Here is a 17,163-nt window from a genome sequence, read left to right as displayed (position 1 = left end):
GAAGCAGTGTGTCAGGCAGTGAGGATAATTTTAAAGACTTGCTGTTACTATTAGTTCCACAAAGGTTCTTTTCAGGACTGGTATCAGTGGTACGGTAATAGGCTTGTACACGTATAATATTCTTTCTTCCAAATATAGAAAGAATATTATACTTGACTGCTGCCCTTCTGCTGCAGTCTGCTAATCATTCACAACTCACTTGTTCCACAAAAGTTCTTATAAGGACTGGTAACTTGGTCTGTCTAGGGTGCTACGGTACATAGGCTTGGGTGCGGTACAGTCTGCTGTTCTGTAAGGACCGCTATCGGTCCACAATAGATAGGGTTGCCGTGCACTACTGCTGACCGCTGCCCTATACTGCAGCAGTCCTTCAGCGGTATAGGGACTGACGCACAGTCTGCTAAACACTAATACACAACCTGCTTGGTCCACAAAAGTTCTTATAAGGACTGGTAACTTGGTATAGGGTGCTACGGTACATAGGCCTGAGTGCGTTACAGTCTGCTGTTCTGTAAGGACCGCTATCGGTCCACAATACATAGGGTTGACGTGCACTACTGCTGACCGCTGCCCTATACTGCAGCAGTCCTTCAGCGGTATAGGGACTGACGCACAGTCTGCTAAACACTAACACACAACCTGCTTGGTCCACAAAAGTTCTTATAAGGACTGGTAACTTGGTATAGGGTGCTACGGTACATAGGCCTGAGTGCGTTACAGTCTGCTGTTCTGTAAGGACCGCTATCGGTCCACAATACATAGGGTTGCCGTGCACTACTGCTGACCGCTGCCCTATACTGCAGCAGTCCTTCATTGGTATAGGGACTGACGTACAGTCTGCTAATCACTAACACACAACCTGCTTGGTCCACAAAAGTTCTTATAAGGACTGGTAACTTGGTATAGGGTGCTACGGTACATAGGCCTGAGTGCGTTACAGTCTGCTGTTCTGTAAGGACCGCTATCGGTCCACAATACATAGGGTTGCCGTGCACTACTGCTGACCGCTGCCCTATACTGCAGCAGTCCTTCATTGGTATAGGGACTGACGTACAGTCTGCTAATCACTAACACACAACCTGCTTGGTCCACAAAAGTTCTTATAAGGACTGGTAACTTGGTATAGGGTGCTACGGTACATAGGCCTGAGTGCGTTACAGTCTGCTGTTCTGTAAGGACCGCTATCGGTCCACAATACATAGGGTTGCCGTGCACTACTGCTGACCGCTGCCCTATACTGCAGCAGTCCTTCAGCGGTATAGGGACTGACGCACAGTCTGCTAAACACTAACACACAACCTGCTTGGTCCACAAAAGTTCTTATAAGGACTGGTAACTTGGTATAGGGTGCTACGGTACATAGGCCTGAGTGCAGTACAGTCTGCTGTTCTGTAAGGACCGCTATCGGTCCACAATACATAGGGTTGCCGTGCACTACTGCTGACCGCTGCCCTATACTGCAGCAGTCCTTCATTGGTATAGGGACTGACGTACAGTCTGCTAATCACTAACACACAACCTGCTTGGTCCACAAAAGTTCTTATAAGGACTGGTAACTTGGTATAGGGTGCTACGGTACATAGGCCTGAGTGCGTTACAGTCTGCTGTTCTGTAAGGACCGCTATCGGTCCACAATACATAGGGTTGCCGTGCACTACTGCTGACCGCTGCCCTATACTGCAGCAGTCCTTCATTGGTATAGGGACTGACGTACAGTCTGCTAATCACTAACACACAACCTGCTTGGTCCACAAAAGTTTTTATAAGGACTGGTAACTTGGTATAGGGTGCTACGGTACATAGGCCTGAGTGCAGTACAGTCTGCTGTTCTGTAAGGACCGCTATCGGTCCACAATACATAGGGTTGACGTGCACTACTGCTGACCGCTGCCCTATACTGCAGCAGTCCTTCATTGGTATAGGGACTGACGTACAGTCTGCTAATCACTAACACACAACCTGCTTGGTCCACAAAAGTTCTTATAAGGACTGGTAACTTGGTATAGGGTGCTACGGTACATAGGCCTGAGTGCAGTACAGTCTGCTGTTCTGTAAGGACCGCTATCGGTCCACAATACATAGGGTTGCCGTGCACTACTGCTGACCGCTGCCCTATACTGCAGCAGTCCTTCATTGGTATAGGGACTGACGTACAGTCTGCTAATCACTAACACACAACCTGCTTGGTCCACAAAAGTTTTTATAAGGACTGGTAACTTGGTATAGGGTGCTACGGTACATAGGCCTGAGTGCAGTACAGTCTGCTGTTCTGTAAGGACCGCTATCGGTCCACAATACATAGGGTTGACGTGCACTACTGCTGACCGCTGCCCTATACTGCAGCAGTCCTTCAGCGGTATAGGGACTGACGCACAGTCTGCTAATCACTAACACACAACCTGCTTGGTCCACAAAAGTTCTTATAAGGACTGGTAACTTGGTATAGGGTGCTACGGTACATAGGCCTGAGTGCGTTACAGTCTGCTGTTCTGTAAGGACCGCTATCGGTCCACAATACATAGGGTTGCCGTGCACTACTGCTGACCGCTGCCCTATACTGCAGCAGTCCTTCAGCGGTATAGGGACTGACGCACAGTCTGCTAAACACTAACACACAACCTGCTTGGTCCACAAAAGTTTTTATAAGGACTGGTAACTTGGTATAGGGTGCTACGGTACATAGGCCTGAGTGCAGTACAGTCTGCTGTTCTGTAAGGACCGCTATCGGTCCACAATACATAGGGTTGCCGTGCACTACTGCTGACCGCTGCCCTATACTGCAGCAGTCCTTCATTGGTATAGGGACTGACGTACAGTCTGCTAATCACTAACACACAACCTGCTTGGTCCACAAAAGTTCTTATAAGGACTGGTAACTTGGTATAGGGTGCTACGGTACATAGGCCTGAGTGCGTTACAGTCTGCTGTTCTGTAAGGACCGCTATCGGTCCACAATACATAGGGTTGCCGTGCACTACTGCTGACCGCTGCCCTATACTGCAGCAGTCCTTCATTGGTATAGGGACTGACGTACAGTCTGCTAATCACTAACACACAACCTGCTTGGTCCACAAAAGTTCTTATAAGGACTGGTAACTTGGTATAGGGTGCTACGGTACATAGGCCTGAGTGCGTTACAGTCTGCTGTTCTGTAAGGACCGCTATCGGTCCACAATACATAGGGTTGCCGTGCACTACTGCTGACCGCTGCCCTATACTGCAGCAGTCCTTCATTGGTATAGGGACTGACGTACAGTCTGCTAATCACTAACACACAACCTGCTTGGTCCACAAAAGTTCTTATAAGGACTGGTAACTTGGTATAGGGTGCTACGGTACATAGGCCTGAGTGCGTTACAGTCTGCTGTTCTGTAAGGACCGCTATCGGTCCACAATACATAGGGTTGCCGTGCACTACTGCTGACCGCTGCCCTATACTGCAGCAGTCCTTCATTGGTATAGGGACTGACGTACAGTCTGCTAATCACTAACACACAACCTGCTTGGTCCACAAAAGTTCTTATAAGGACTGGTAACTTGGTATAGGGTGCTACGGTACATAGGCCTGAGTGCGTTACAGTCTGCTGTTCTGTAAGGACCGCTATCGGTCCACAATACATAGGGTTGCCGTGCACTACTGCTGACCGCTGCCCTATACTGCAGCAGTCCTTCATTGGTATAGGGACTGACGTACAGTCTGCTAATCACTAACACACAACCTGCTTGGTCCACAAAAGTTCTTATAAGGACTGGTAACTTGGTATAGGGTGCTACGGTACATAGGCCTGAGTGCGTTACAGTCTGCTGTTCTGTAAGGACCGCTATCGGTCCACAATACATAGGGTTGCCGTGCACTACTGCTGACCGCTGCCCTATACTGCAGCAGTCCTTCATTGGTATAGGGACTGACGTACAGTCTGCTAATCACTAACACACAACCTGCTTGTTCCACAAAAGTTCTTATAAGGACTGGTAACTTGGTATAGGGTGCTACGGTACATAGGCTTGAGTGCGGTACAGTCTGCTGTTCTGTAAGGACCGCTATCGGTCCACAATAGATAGGGTTGACGTGCACCACTGCTGACCGCTGCCCTATACTGCAGCAGTCCTTCAGCGGTATAGGGACTGACGCACAGTCTGCTAATCACTAACACACAACCTGCTTGGTCCACAAAAGTTCTTATAAGGACTGGTAACTTGGTATAGGGTGCTACGGTACATAGGCCTGAGTGCGTTACAGTCTGCTGTTCTGTAAGGACCGCTATCGGTCCACAATACATAGGGTTGCCGTGCACTACTGCTGACCGCTGCCCTATACTGCAGCAGTCCTTCAGCGGTATAGGGACTGACGCACAGTCTGCTAAACACTAACACACAACCTGCTTGGTCCACAAAAGTTTTTATAAGGACTGGTAACTTGGTATAGGGTGCTACGGTACATAGGCCTGAGTGCAGTACAGTCTGCTGTTCTGTAAGGACCGCTATCGGTCCACAATACATAGGGTTGCCGTGCACTACTGCTGACCGCTGCCCTATACTGCAGCAGTCCTTCATTGGTATAGGGACTGACGTACAGTCTGCTAATCACTAACACACAACCTGCTTGGTCCACAAAAGTTCTTATAAGGACTGGTAACTTGGTATAGGGTGCTACGGTACATAGGCCTGAGTGCGTTACAGTCTGCTGTTCTGTAAGGACCGCTATCGGTCCACAATACATAGGGTTGCCGTGCACTACTGCTGACCGCTGCCCTATACTGCAGCAGTCCTTCATTGGTATAGGGACTGACGTACAGTCTGCTAATCACTAACACACAACCTGCTTGGTCCACAAAAGTTCTTATAAGGACTGGTAACTTGGTATAGGGTGCTACGGTACATAGGCCTGAGTGCGTTACAGTCTGCTGTTCTGTAAGGACCGCTATCGGTCCACAATGCATAGGGTTGCCGTGCACTACTGCTGACCGCTGCCCTATACTGCAGCAGTCCTTCATTGGTATAGGGACTGACGTACAGTCTGCTAATCACTAACACACAACCTGCTTGGTCCACAAAAGTTCTTATAAGGACTGGTAACTTGGTATAGGGTGCTACGGTACATAGGCCTGAGTGCGTTACAGTCTGCTGTTCTGTAAGGACCGCTATCGGTCCACAATACATAGGGTTGCCGTGCACTACTGCTGACCGCTGCCCTATACTGCAGCAGTCCTTCATTGGTATAGGGACTGACGTACAGTCTGCTAATCACTAACACACAACCTGCTTGGTCCACAAAAGTTCTTATAAGGACTGGTAACTTGGTATAGGGTGCTACGGTACATAGGCCTGAGTGCGTTACAGTCTGCTGTTCTGTAAGGACCGCTATCGGTCCACAATACATAGGGTTGCCGTGCACTACTGCTGACCGCTGCCCTATACTGCAGCAGTCCTTCATTGGTATAGGGACTGACGTACAGTCTGCTAATCACTAACACACAACCTGCTTGGTCCACAAAAGTTCTTATAAGGACTGGTAACTTGGTATAGGGTGCTACGGTACATAGGCCTGAGTGCGTTACAGTCTGCTGTTCTGTAAGGACCGCTATCGGTCCACAATACATAGGGTTGCCGTGCACTACTGCTGACCGCTGCCCTATACTGCAGCAGTCCTTCATTGGTATAGGGACTGACGTACAGTCTGCTAATCACTAACACACAACCTGCTTGTTCCACAAAAGTTCTTATAAGGACTGGTAACTTGGTATAGGGTGCTACGGTACATAGGCTTGAGTGCGGTACAGTCTGCTGTTCTGTAAGGACCGCTATCGGTCCACAATAGATAGGGTTGACGTGCACCACTGCTGACCGCTGCCCTATACTGCAGCAGTCCTTCAGCGGTATAGGGACTGACGTACAGTCTGCTAAACACTAATACACAACCTGCTTGGTCCACAAAAGTTCTTATAAGGACTGGTAACTTGGTATAGGGTGCTACGGTACATAGGCTTGAGTGCGGTACAGTCTGCTGTTCTGTAAGGACCGCTATAGGTCCACAATAGATAGGGTTGACGTGCACCACTGCTGACCGCTGCCCTATACTGCAGCAGTCCTTCAGCGGTATAGGGACTGACGTACAGTCTGCTAAACACTAATACACAACCTGCTTGGTCCACAAAAGTTCTTATAAGGACTGGTAACTTGGTATAGGGTGCTACGGTACATAGGCTTGAGTGCGGTACAGTCTGCTGTTCTGTAAGGACCGCTATAGGTCCACAATAGATAGGGTTGACGTGCACCACTGCTGACCGCTCACCTATACTGCAGCAGTCCTTCAGCGGTATAGGGACTAAGAGTTTTGTCACAGGGTCATTTAAAAAATGACATGCAGAGGAAGAGGCAGGCCCTTCCGCAGGGGTGGTAGGGGTAGGGCAGGAGCAACAGGCTTGAGCCAAAGTGGGAAGTTGCAGAAGGTGCGTTCAATTACTTTAAAGGATGCACCAGACTTGGTTGAGTGGCTCGCTCAGCCTTACTCTTCTGCACCCTCCTCATCCTCTCGATCTGCACCCTCTTCTTCACTCTCTGCTATGTGCACCCCCAAAGACACTACCACCAACAACACGACCACCACCACCACCACCACATACCTTCCGCTTGAGTCACTGGAATTATTTTCCGATCCATATCAAGAGGACATTTCTGATGCGCAGCCACTCTTGGTATTGGATCAGGAAGAGGAGGTAGCAACAAGCGCTACTCAGCAGTCTGACGCCAGTACCCAGATCAGCCCAAGGAGGAGGTTGGTCCCCGGTGTTGCTGCCTACTCTACTTATAGCGGTGGGGAAGGTGACGTTGATGATGACGTGTCTAGTGATGTCACGTGGGTGCCCACAAGAGAGGAAGAGGAGGGGAGTTCAGAGGGAGATATGGACCAGCAGATAGGGAGGAGAAGCAGCAATGACTTACATTGCACAGCAGGGACAAAGCAGACTGCAAATGTATCAGGAGCGAGTCATCGACCATGTACGGTCACATCTGGCGCTCCCAGGACACCGGCACATGGCTCCGCAGTGTGGGCTTTTTTTAACGTGTCCGCTGCTGACAATAGCGTTGCCATCTGCAATCTTTGCAGTCAACGCGTTAGTCGCGGTAAGCCCAATACTCACCTAGGGACGACCGCCTTAAGAAGGCACATGAGCAGCCATCACCGAGCCCAGTGGGAGCAACGGAACACACAAAGCCACACTGCAGGCTCTCACCGTCCAGCCTCGTCTTCTACTTCTCCTTCTCCTCTCTCCTCACAATTGTCCTCCACTCCACCTTCCATCACGCCAAGCTCACATTTTTCTGCAAAAAGGCAGGCTTCCGTGGGCCTAATGTTTGAGCGTAAAAAAATGATGACGCCGGATAACCCTCTTGCCCAACGGTTGGCGGCTGGCTTGTCAGAACTCATAGCCCGCCAACTACTGCCATATAAACTGGTGGACTCGGAGGCCTTTCGCAAATTTGTGGCCATTGGAACACCACAATGGAAGGTCCCAGGAAGGAAGTATTTCTCAGAGAAGGGCATCCCAGAGCTATATGGCCATGTTCAGCGGCAAGTGAATGTATCTCTGGCACACAGTGTCGGTGCCAAGATACATCTGACCACAGACACGTGGTCTAGCAAACACGGGCAGGGAAGGTATATCAGTTTTACTGCCCACTGGGTGAACCTTCTGACGGCCGTCAAGCATGTAACCCGTGGCACCCGTGTAGATTTGGTTTTACCGCCACGGATTGCATGCAGGCCTGACTCTTCTTCTCCTCCTCCTACTCCATCCTCCTCCCTCTCCTCCTCAGCTGCCTCCTCCTTTTCCGCTGCTAGCGTCTCTTCCACTGCACCGCCCAAGCTCCCCAGAACCTATTCCACATGCCAGGTGAGACGTTGCCATGCCGTGCTGCGTCTGTTGTGCCTGGAAGCAAAGAGCCACACTGGCCCGGCACTCCTTTCAGCTTTGCGTTCACAGGCAGATGAGTGGCTAACACCGCTCAATTTGACAGTTGGTAAAGTGGTGTGTGACAACGGTGCCAATCTGCTTAGCGCATTGAAACAGGGCAAAATCACGCACGTGCCGTGCATGGCACACGTCTTAAACTTGGTCGTGCAGCGATTCCTTGTCAAATACCCTGGGGTCCAGGACATCTTGCGGCAGGCAAGGAAAATCTCGGCCCATTTCAGAAGATCTTACACGGCCATGGCTCGCCTTGCTGACATTCAGCGGCGACACCATCTGCCGGTCAGACGTCTTATTTGCGATTGCCCGACGCGATGGAACTCAACCTTCTATATGCTTGATAGGCTGCTCCAGCAGAAACGTGCAGTTAACGTCTACCTGTATGAACTCTGCGAAAGAAACGGTTCTGGGGAGCTGGGTTTTTTTTCACCGCGCCAGTGGCTGCTCATGCGCGACACATGCAGACTTCTGCGGCCATTTGAGGAGATCACCAAACTGGTCAGTCGCAGCCATGGCGCCATCAGTGACATGGTACCTTATGCCTTCTTTCTGGAGCGTGCATTGCGTCGTGTCATTGATCAGGCTGTGGAGGAGCAGGAGCGGGAAGATGAGGAAGTCGCAATGCTGGATGAATTCCCAGGGGGGGCTACTCTATCTGAGACAAGTCAACAACAGGAGTCTGATGAGGAGTCAGAGGAGGATGGTGCCGGGGCGGATGAGCAGGAGCAAGAAGAGCATGCTTTAAACCTTTCTGGGATCCCTGTTGTGCGAGGATGGGGAGAGGAGAATGAAGAGGACGACATTATCCTGGATGATGAGCAGGAGCCAGGCCACCACACCGCTTCCACTTTAGTGCAAATGGGGGCCTTCATGCTCCAGTGTTTTAATAGGGACCCCCGTATAAAAAGCATGAGGGTCAAGGACCAGTACTGGGTGGCAACGTACTTAGACCCCCGGTACAAACACAAAATGGCGGAAATGTTACCGCCGTCGCAGAGGGCTGTCAGAATGCAGCACTTCCAGGCCTTGCTTCGAGAAATGCTGCATTCTGCTTTTGCGTGCGCTGGCAGAGGAGCAATTCCCACTCCCAGAGAAGGATTTGCGGGTACCAATCCAACAGCGCCTGCAAGAAGAGGCCGGTTTGAAGATGTGTTGGTGACTTCGGATATGAGGTCATTCTTTCAGCCGACCCATCGACAGGTGTCATCCGGATCCAGCATCAGGGAACGCCTAGACCGTCAGGTGTCCGACTACATTGGGTTAACGGCCGATGTGGACGCTCTGAGGAGTGATGAACCCCTAGACTACTGGGTGGGCAGGCTTGACCTCTGGCCAGAGCTTGCCCAATTTGCAATCGAACTGTTGGCTTGCCCCTCATCCAGTGTCCTGTCCGAAAGGACGTTCAGCGCAGCAGGGGGGATTGTGACCGATAAGCGTACTCGCCTAGCTCACCACAGTGTTAACTACCTCACATTTCTAAAAATGAATGAGGCATGGATCTCGGAGGAATTCAACACATGTGATCAGTAGACCATGTATATGTCTATAAACAATTTTTGGAATCAAGCACACAGACCTTCTTAATTCATTTGGCTCACTTCCCTGACCCAAAAAAGCACACCGTACTATATGCCCCTACCCTCCTCTTTGAAGAGGTTGAGCGGTGTCATATTTCTACTGGGGCTGCTTATTATGAGGGGTTCCCACCATCCCTGTGCTGTGCTGACTTCCTCCTGGGTGTTCTTATTATGAGGGGCTCCCACCATCCCTGTGCTGTGCTGACTTCCTCCTGGGGGTTCTTATTATGAGGGGATCACACCATCCCTGTGCTGTGCTGACTTCCTCCTGGGGCTGCTTACGGTGCTGCTGTCAGCGCTGTATGTCACGGAGCTGCTGTCAGCGCTGTATGTCACGGAGCTGCTGTCAGCGCTGTATGTCACGGAGCTGCTGTCAGCGCTGTATGTCACGGAGCTGCTGTCAGCGCTGTATGTCACGGAGCTGCTGTCAGCGCTGTATGTCACGGAGCTGCTGTCAGCGCTGTATGTCACGGAGCTGCTGTCAGCGCTGTATGTCACGGTGCTGCTGTCAGCGCTGTATGTCACGGAGCTGCTGTCAGCGCTGTATGTCACGGAGCTGCTGTCAGCGCTGTATGTCACGGAGCTGCTGTCAGCGCTGTATGTCACGGAGCTGCTGTCAGCGCTGTATGTCACGGAGCTGCTGTCAGCGCTGTATGTCACGGTGCTGCTGTCAGCGCTGTATGTCACGGAGCTGCTGTCAGCGCTGTATGTCACGGAGCTGCTGTCAGTGCTGTATGTCACGGAGCTGCTGTCAGCGCTGTATGTCACGGAGCTGCTGTCAGCGCTGTATGTCACGGAGCTGCTGTCAGCGCTGTATGTCACGGTGCTGCTGTCAGCGCTGTATGTCACGGAGCTGCTGTCAGCGCTGTATGTCACGGAGCTGCTGTCAGCGCTGTATGTCACAGAGCTGCTGTCAGCGCTGTATGTCACGGAGCTGCTGTCAGCGCTGTATGTCACGGAGCTGCTGTCAGCGCTGTATGTCACGGTGCTGATGTCAGTGCTCTGTATTACGGTGCTGCTGTCAGTGCTCTGTATCTCCTGCACCCTCTTGTTTGCCTACCCTGGTCCCTGACCTTCCCTCTCCTCCATTGCCTTCATTAGCTCCATAGTCCTGAATTGTCAGAACAATTTCCCAAATAAAAAAAAAAATGCTTGTAGTTATCGATCCCAAATTCACCTCATACATGTATTATGCTATTGTCCAGGTGGTGGGACTACGTGCTACCCCCTAATAATTACCCCGTGGCCGCAAATTCGACCTAAAGGTTTGCGAAATTCGCCTCCCATTGAAGTCAATGGAGCCCGCGGCGAACGGTCGTTTTCGCGAACGTTTGTGCCCGTTCGCGTTTCGCGTTCGCGAAACGTCCCGTCGGAAGTTCGTCCATCACTACTCCTGGGAAGGTTCACCACTGTTCCATGTCTTCGCCATTTGTGGATAATGGCTCTCACTGTGGTTCGCTGGATTCCCAAAGCTTTGGAAAAGAGAAGCACGGATTAAGAATGAAATGATATAAGGAGTGCTGGACATGACAGTGTGGATGAGGGACACAGAGGGTTAAGCTTTATGGGTGGAGTTCAGGAAAAGGTTTGCAGGAAACAAGTTCAGTGTAGGGGAGGGGTCATATAAAAGGGAGGGGTGTGGCTTTAAGGGATCATTCGGAGCCCAGTGTGACACAGAGGAGGCAATTTTTCGCTGCTCCTCTGCTATGGCGGATCTCGAGGGACTCTTCGCGCGGCTGCGACGGGCGGCGGAGGTGCACGGAGCGGACTGGCTGCGGGAACGCGTGGGTGACCTGGCGGACGGCGATGTGGACGGCGGCGGGACAGGTGAGGTTCCACTGCGCGCGCGGAGGTCTCGGCCTCCGGCGCGTTTTTCTCCTGGGCCTACTCCTCGGCCGCCTCGTGACTCCCGGAGCCCGGGGGAGGACCGATCGGTCCCCCCGGCGAAACGGAAGGTTCTCGGTTCCCCCCGGTCCGGGCGGTCGTTGCGCCGCCGACCGGAGGGGGGCGGGGCTTCGCGGCCGCATGGCAATGGCGCCGGGACTGCACGGGGCCCGGTGGAGGTAGGGGGGGGGGTGCGGATGGATCTGGGTTTGAGGACCAGGGGGGGGTGCACGTGGCGGGGGATCCGCGTCATGCTGGGTCAGGGGCCAGCATCCGCGCGGTGGGGGGGAGGGGGGCGCACCGGGGGGGTCGCATGCTGGAGGGGGGGGAGGGAGGGTCGCAGAAGGCCGCCAAGGTGCCTGGTAGGGCTGGTTTTACACGCCGGCATGCCGGGGGCGGAGGGGGGAGGAGGACATTGCCTGCAGTCCCGGATCGCAGGGACCGGACGGACCGCTCGGAGCACAGGGGGATGGCTGCGTCCCCGGTGCGTGCTGGTGAGGTCGGTTCGGAGAGCGAGCTGTCCCAGGAGGAGGAGGTGTCCTTTTCTGCACCCGGACCGGTACCGGTCGCCGAGGCCCCAGGGGGGCCGGGTAAGTTGCGGGAGTCTACATTGCTGGCGGATGCTTTGCGGGATCTGATGGGGGTGGCGCAGGGGGGTGCGGTGCCCACGGGATCCCGGGATGTCTTGGGGGGGGTTTCGGCTGGTTCGTCGCAGGGGGCGGGGCCAGTGGCCCCGGGGGGGCCGTCAGGTCCGTTGCAGGAGCTGTTGGAGGGGCTGCAGGCCCTGGTGGGTAAGTTTGCGGGGGGCTCGGGGTCGCCGCAGGTGGCCCCCTGGTTGGGTACTGGGGGGGGGCCGGGGGGGCGGAGGCTATGCCTGCGCGGGATGCACCGCCTGCTGCGGTGTCCGGGGGCCTGGATGCAGGGGCTGTGGGCTCGGGGGTTCCCCCGGTGCCCGCAGACCCGGGGGCGCGGTCTGACCTGGTTAGGATCGCGGATGCTGCCCGGTGCGAGGTCTATGTTTGTTTTGAAGGCCCGTTGGGGGCGCATTTGAAGCAGGAGGTGCGGGACAAGATAGTCAAGGGTGAGTATGGGGAGATTTTCTCTTTGCTCCCCCTCGAGAAATTTAATTTGGACAGGGTCAAGCCGGACAGTTCCAAGAAGGACGACGAGGAGAAGCGTAGGTATCGGCTGATCCCACGCACATTTGCGAATTGGCTTCAGGCGTTCGCTATCTTGGCTAGCGTGATAGGGGAAAAGAACCCCGAGCATTGCTCGGCGTTATTTTGTTACCTGGACGCGATTGGTGAGGCTCATCGGGTGTACGGGGGGCTGGCGTGGCTGCGCTATGATGAGCAGTTCCGTCAGCGTAAGGCAGTGCGGGGTGACCTGCGCTGGGATCACAAGGACATAAGCCTCTGGATGAGGCTTATGTCTGCCCCGCGGACGCCCACTCCGTTTCTTCAGGGGGGGGCCGGGAGTGCGTCTTCCTCGGGGCTGCCGGCCGGAAAGAAGTGGGGGGTGTGCTGGCCCTTTAATGAAGGGGCTTGTAAATTCGGGGGCGCGTGCCGTTTCAAGCATGAGTGCTCCGGGTGCGGCGGCACCCACCCCCTGTCCCGCTGTTTCAAAAAAGGTCAGCGCGCTGGTGCCGCCGGTCACAAAAGGGATGACGCCGGTGAACCTGGGAAGGATGCTTCCTTTCCTAAATAGGTATCCGGATGGTGAGGCGGCGCGGGGGTTGATTTCGGGTTTTCGGGACGGTTTTAGGATTCCCTGTTCTTTGGGAGGGGTGCCGCCGTTGGCCAAGAATTTGCGATCGGCGTTAGATCACCCGGGGGTTGTGGATGACAAATTGGGTAAGGAGGTGGCGCTGGGCCGGATGGGCGGGCCTTTCGAGATGCAGCCGTGGGGGGACCTGGTGGTCTCCCCGTTGGGTGTGGTTCCTAAGAAGGAACCGGGGAAGTTTCGCTTGATTCATCACCTATCTTTTCCGAAAGGGGGGTCGGTCAATGATTTCATTGACCCGGAGGCGTGTACGGTTTCCTACACGTCTTTTGACGCGGCCGTACGGTGGGTCAGGCGGTATGGTCGTGGGGCTCTCATGGCCAAGGCGGACGTGGAATCGGCGTTTCGTCTTCTGCCGGTCCACCCGGACAGCTTCCGGCTGTTGGGATGCCATTGGCGGGGCAAGTTTTATGTAGACTTGTGCCTGCCCATGGGTTGTTCCATTTCCTGCGCCTATTTTGAAGCTTTTAGCTCATTTTTGGAATGGGTGGTGAGAGATGTTTCGGGCCTGGAGTCGGTCATCCACTATTTGGATGATTTTCTGTGCGTGGGCCCGCCTGCCTCCAATGTGTGTGCGATTCTTCTGTCCACGTTGCAGCACATTGCGGGCAGGTTCGGGGTGCCGTTGGCGGGGGATAAGACGGAGGGCCCGGTGACGGAATTGAGTTTTTTGGGGATCGTGATTGATTCTCTGGCAATGGAGTGTCGCTTGCCAGAGAATAAATTACGGGATCTGCAGGCGGAGTTGGCAGGTATGCAGGGCCGGCCGAAGGTTCAGCTGCGGGCCCTGCAGTCCCTGTTGGGCAAGCTGAATTTCGCTTGCCGGATCATCCCTATGGGCCGTGTGTTCTGCCGACGGCTGTCGGGGGCCACCGCCGGAGTTACCGCCCCTACCCATTTTGTGCGGTTGCGAAGGGAACACCGGGAGGACCTGCGGGCTTGGCATGAATTTTTGGAGTCGTATAATGGGCGGGCTATGTGGATGTCGGGGCCAGTGAGCAACTTCGATGTGGAGTTGGTCACTGACGCGGCTGGCTCTACGGGATATGGGGCATTTTTCCGGGGCCGGTGGAGTGCGGAACCTTGGCCACGCTCCTGGGAGGTTGCGGGGTTGTTGGGTAATTTGGTTCTGCTAGAGTTGTTCCCGATAGTGTTGGCGTTGGAGCTGTGGGGGGGGGGAGTTTCGTAATTTGAAGTTGCGCATCAATTGCGATAACATGGGGGTGGTTCAGGTCATCAATCGTATGACTGCTTCCTCTCCCCCGGTCATCCGGCTGCTGCGACAGCTGGTCTTTCGCTGTTTGCGGCTCAATGTTTACGTTTATGCTGTGCACATACCTGGGGTGGAGAATTCTTTGGCTGACTCGCTCTCTCGTTTTCAGTGGGACAAGTTCCGGCAGCTGGCGCCGGGAGCGGAAGAGTCGGGGGCGCCCTGCCCCGGGTGGATGTGGGAGCTTCCCTTGGAATCGCCGCAGGTTGGTTAAAAAGGTCGTTGAGTGAGGCTACATGGTCCGCTTATTCTAGAGTGTGGGCGGAATGGTGGGCGTTCCTGCGGGAGGTTGGAGTGGCTGGTCGGGGATCCGACCGGCGCTGGGTGGTATTGTACTGGGTGGCCCGGAACATTGAAACGGGCCTGTCTCCCGCGTCTATCGAGCGGAAGCTGGCGGGGTTGGCCTTTTTGTTCAAACTGTGGGGAGAGCCAGACGGGACTAAGGATTTTTGGGTGCGGCAAACGTTGAAGGGGTACAGGAGGGATTGGAAGGGTCGGGATGCGCGCCGGCCGGTGTCTTTTGACAATTTGGTGGCAATTTGTTCTCGGCTGGTGGACGTTTGCTCGTCTGCTTACGAGACCGTTCTGTTTACGGCAGCGTTTTCGTTGGCGTTTTATGGGGCGTTTAGGATAGGGGAGTTGGTGTGTCGCTCAAAACGGGTGGCTGGGGGTCTGTTGGATCAGGATGTGCAGGTGGTTGCGGATCGGGTGAGTATACGGTTGCGTAGGTCCAAGACTGATCAACGGGGCAAGGGAGTAGCAATTACGCTGCTTGCCCTTCCGGGCTCGGTAGTGTGCCCGGTGGCGGCGGTACGGGCTTTCCGGGCGGTACGGCCCGCGGGGGCGGGCCCCTTCTTGGTGCACGCGGAGGGCTCTTTTTTATCCCGGTTTCAGTTTGTGTCGGTCTTTCGGCAATGCCTGAGGGCGGTGGGTTTGGATGAGCGGGACTACGCGTCCCACTCTTTTCGGATTGGGGCGGCTACGGAAGCGGCTCGATGTGGGCTGGAGGAGGCGGTGGTTCGCCGGATTGGTAGATGGGAGTCCCGAAGGTTCCGGTCCTATGTCCGGCCGCAGTTGCTACTGGGGTAAGGTGGGTGCGGCTGGGGGTGTTGTTGCTGTTGGTTTTATGGGGGGGAGGACTGTGCTTGTTACATTCCTTTGGTTGTTGTGTTATTTCTCCTGTTTTCATTCCAGATGGAGGTTCTCAACGCCTCGTTTGGATCCTGGGGCATTCGTACGTCTGCTGGGGGGCCAGGAGAGGTGATTCTCTACCAGCAGGCAGGCAATTGGGTATCCCCAGGCGGGTAGCTAGGGTGATGTGGTTGGGTTTCCCGGGCATGAGGTGGGAGCGTGTCATGAGGGAGGTGGAGCGCTTCGCTTTGAGGGATAGGCCCCCGGATGTGCTGGTTGTTCACGCGGGGGGCAATGACCTGGGAGTTCGGAAGGTTAAGGACATTTTGGCGGATATTAAGGCGGATGTGTTGCGCATGCGAGTCCTTTTCCCGGGCACCATTTTGGTGTGGTCGGACATTGTGGCCAGAACGGTGTGGCGGGGGGCTAGGTCTTTAGCCAGCCTTGAAAAAACTAGGATTAGGGTTAATAAGGTAGTTGGGCGGTTTGTAGTGCAGAACGGGGGCATTGTGGTTAGACATCGGGAATTGTAGGTGAATGTGGGGCTTTATCTTCGGCGGGATGGCGTTCACCTATCGGAGGTGGGGATTGACCTCTGGTCCTTTGGCTTACAGGAGGGGATACAGAAAGCTCTTCGGGTGTGGGGTGGCCCTCAAGGTTGAGGGGGTCACCCTTTCGGGCTGTGGCGGTGTGTTTTCTGGTGGTTTCTGACGGTAGACAGGTACTCAGAAGGGATCTGAGGGTGTGGGGGGCTCATCTAACGATCGGCCCCTCTGGGTATTCCTGAACGTTGGAGGGAATACGGTTATGTTCACTGGCGGAAGTTGTCTCCGACCGGTCACAGGTGGAGGCCTTTGGGAAGTTGGTCAGGTGTACCGCAGTGATTTGGTATTGGCTTAAGTGGGGTCACCGTCAGAGATCACCAGAATGGGCAGTTAATGTTATTTAATGTGGTTTAATGTTAATAAAGTTATTTATATTTATATATTTATATATATTTATATATTTTCATATTTACAAGTTATTGGAGTGAATTTTGAGTTATGTTTAATAAAGGCTGTTGTGGCCAGTTTACTCCAACCTATGGTGTGGTCTCGTTTCTAATAGGTAAGGAATAGTATAAGGGGAACATTCAGACTACACTAGTCAAGAGAAGCACGGATTAAGAATGAAATGATATAAGGAGTGCTGGACATGACAGTGTGGATGAGGGACACAGAGGGTTAAGCTTTATGGGTGGAGTTCAGGAAAAGGTTTGCAGGAAACAAGTTCAGTGTAGGGGAGGGGTCATATAAAAGGGAGGGGTGTGGCTTTAAGGGATCATTCGGAGCCCAGTGTGACACAGAGGAGGCAGTTTTTCCCACCCTCCCGCCCTAATGTTATGTGGTTGTTTTGCTGTGTTTTTGTTGCTGGTCTTTTTCTTCTTTTGCAGGTTTCATCGGTTGTCACGGCAGCTGAAAGTTTTTCGTGTTGGCGGTGTGTTTTCTGGTGGTTTCTGACGGTAGACAGGTACTCAGAAGGGATCTGAGGGTGTGGGGGGCTCATC

The sequence above is a fragment of the Lithobates pipiens genome, unplaced genomic scaffold (genome assembly GCF_037356315.1).
Source record: "Lithobates pipiens isolate NorthernLeopardFrog02 unplaced genomic scaffold, aLitPip1_a1.2 Scaffold_27, whole genome shotgun sequence".
In the NCBI taxonomy this organism is placed as follows: domain Eukaryota; kingdom Metazoa; phylum Chordata; class Amphibia; order Anura; family Ranidae; genus Lithobates; species Lithobates pipiens.
The sequence above is the reverse complement of the archived record's forward strand: the minus strand, read 5'-3'. Positions refer to the sequence as shown.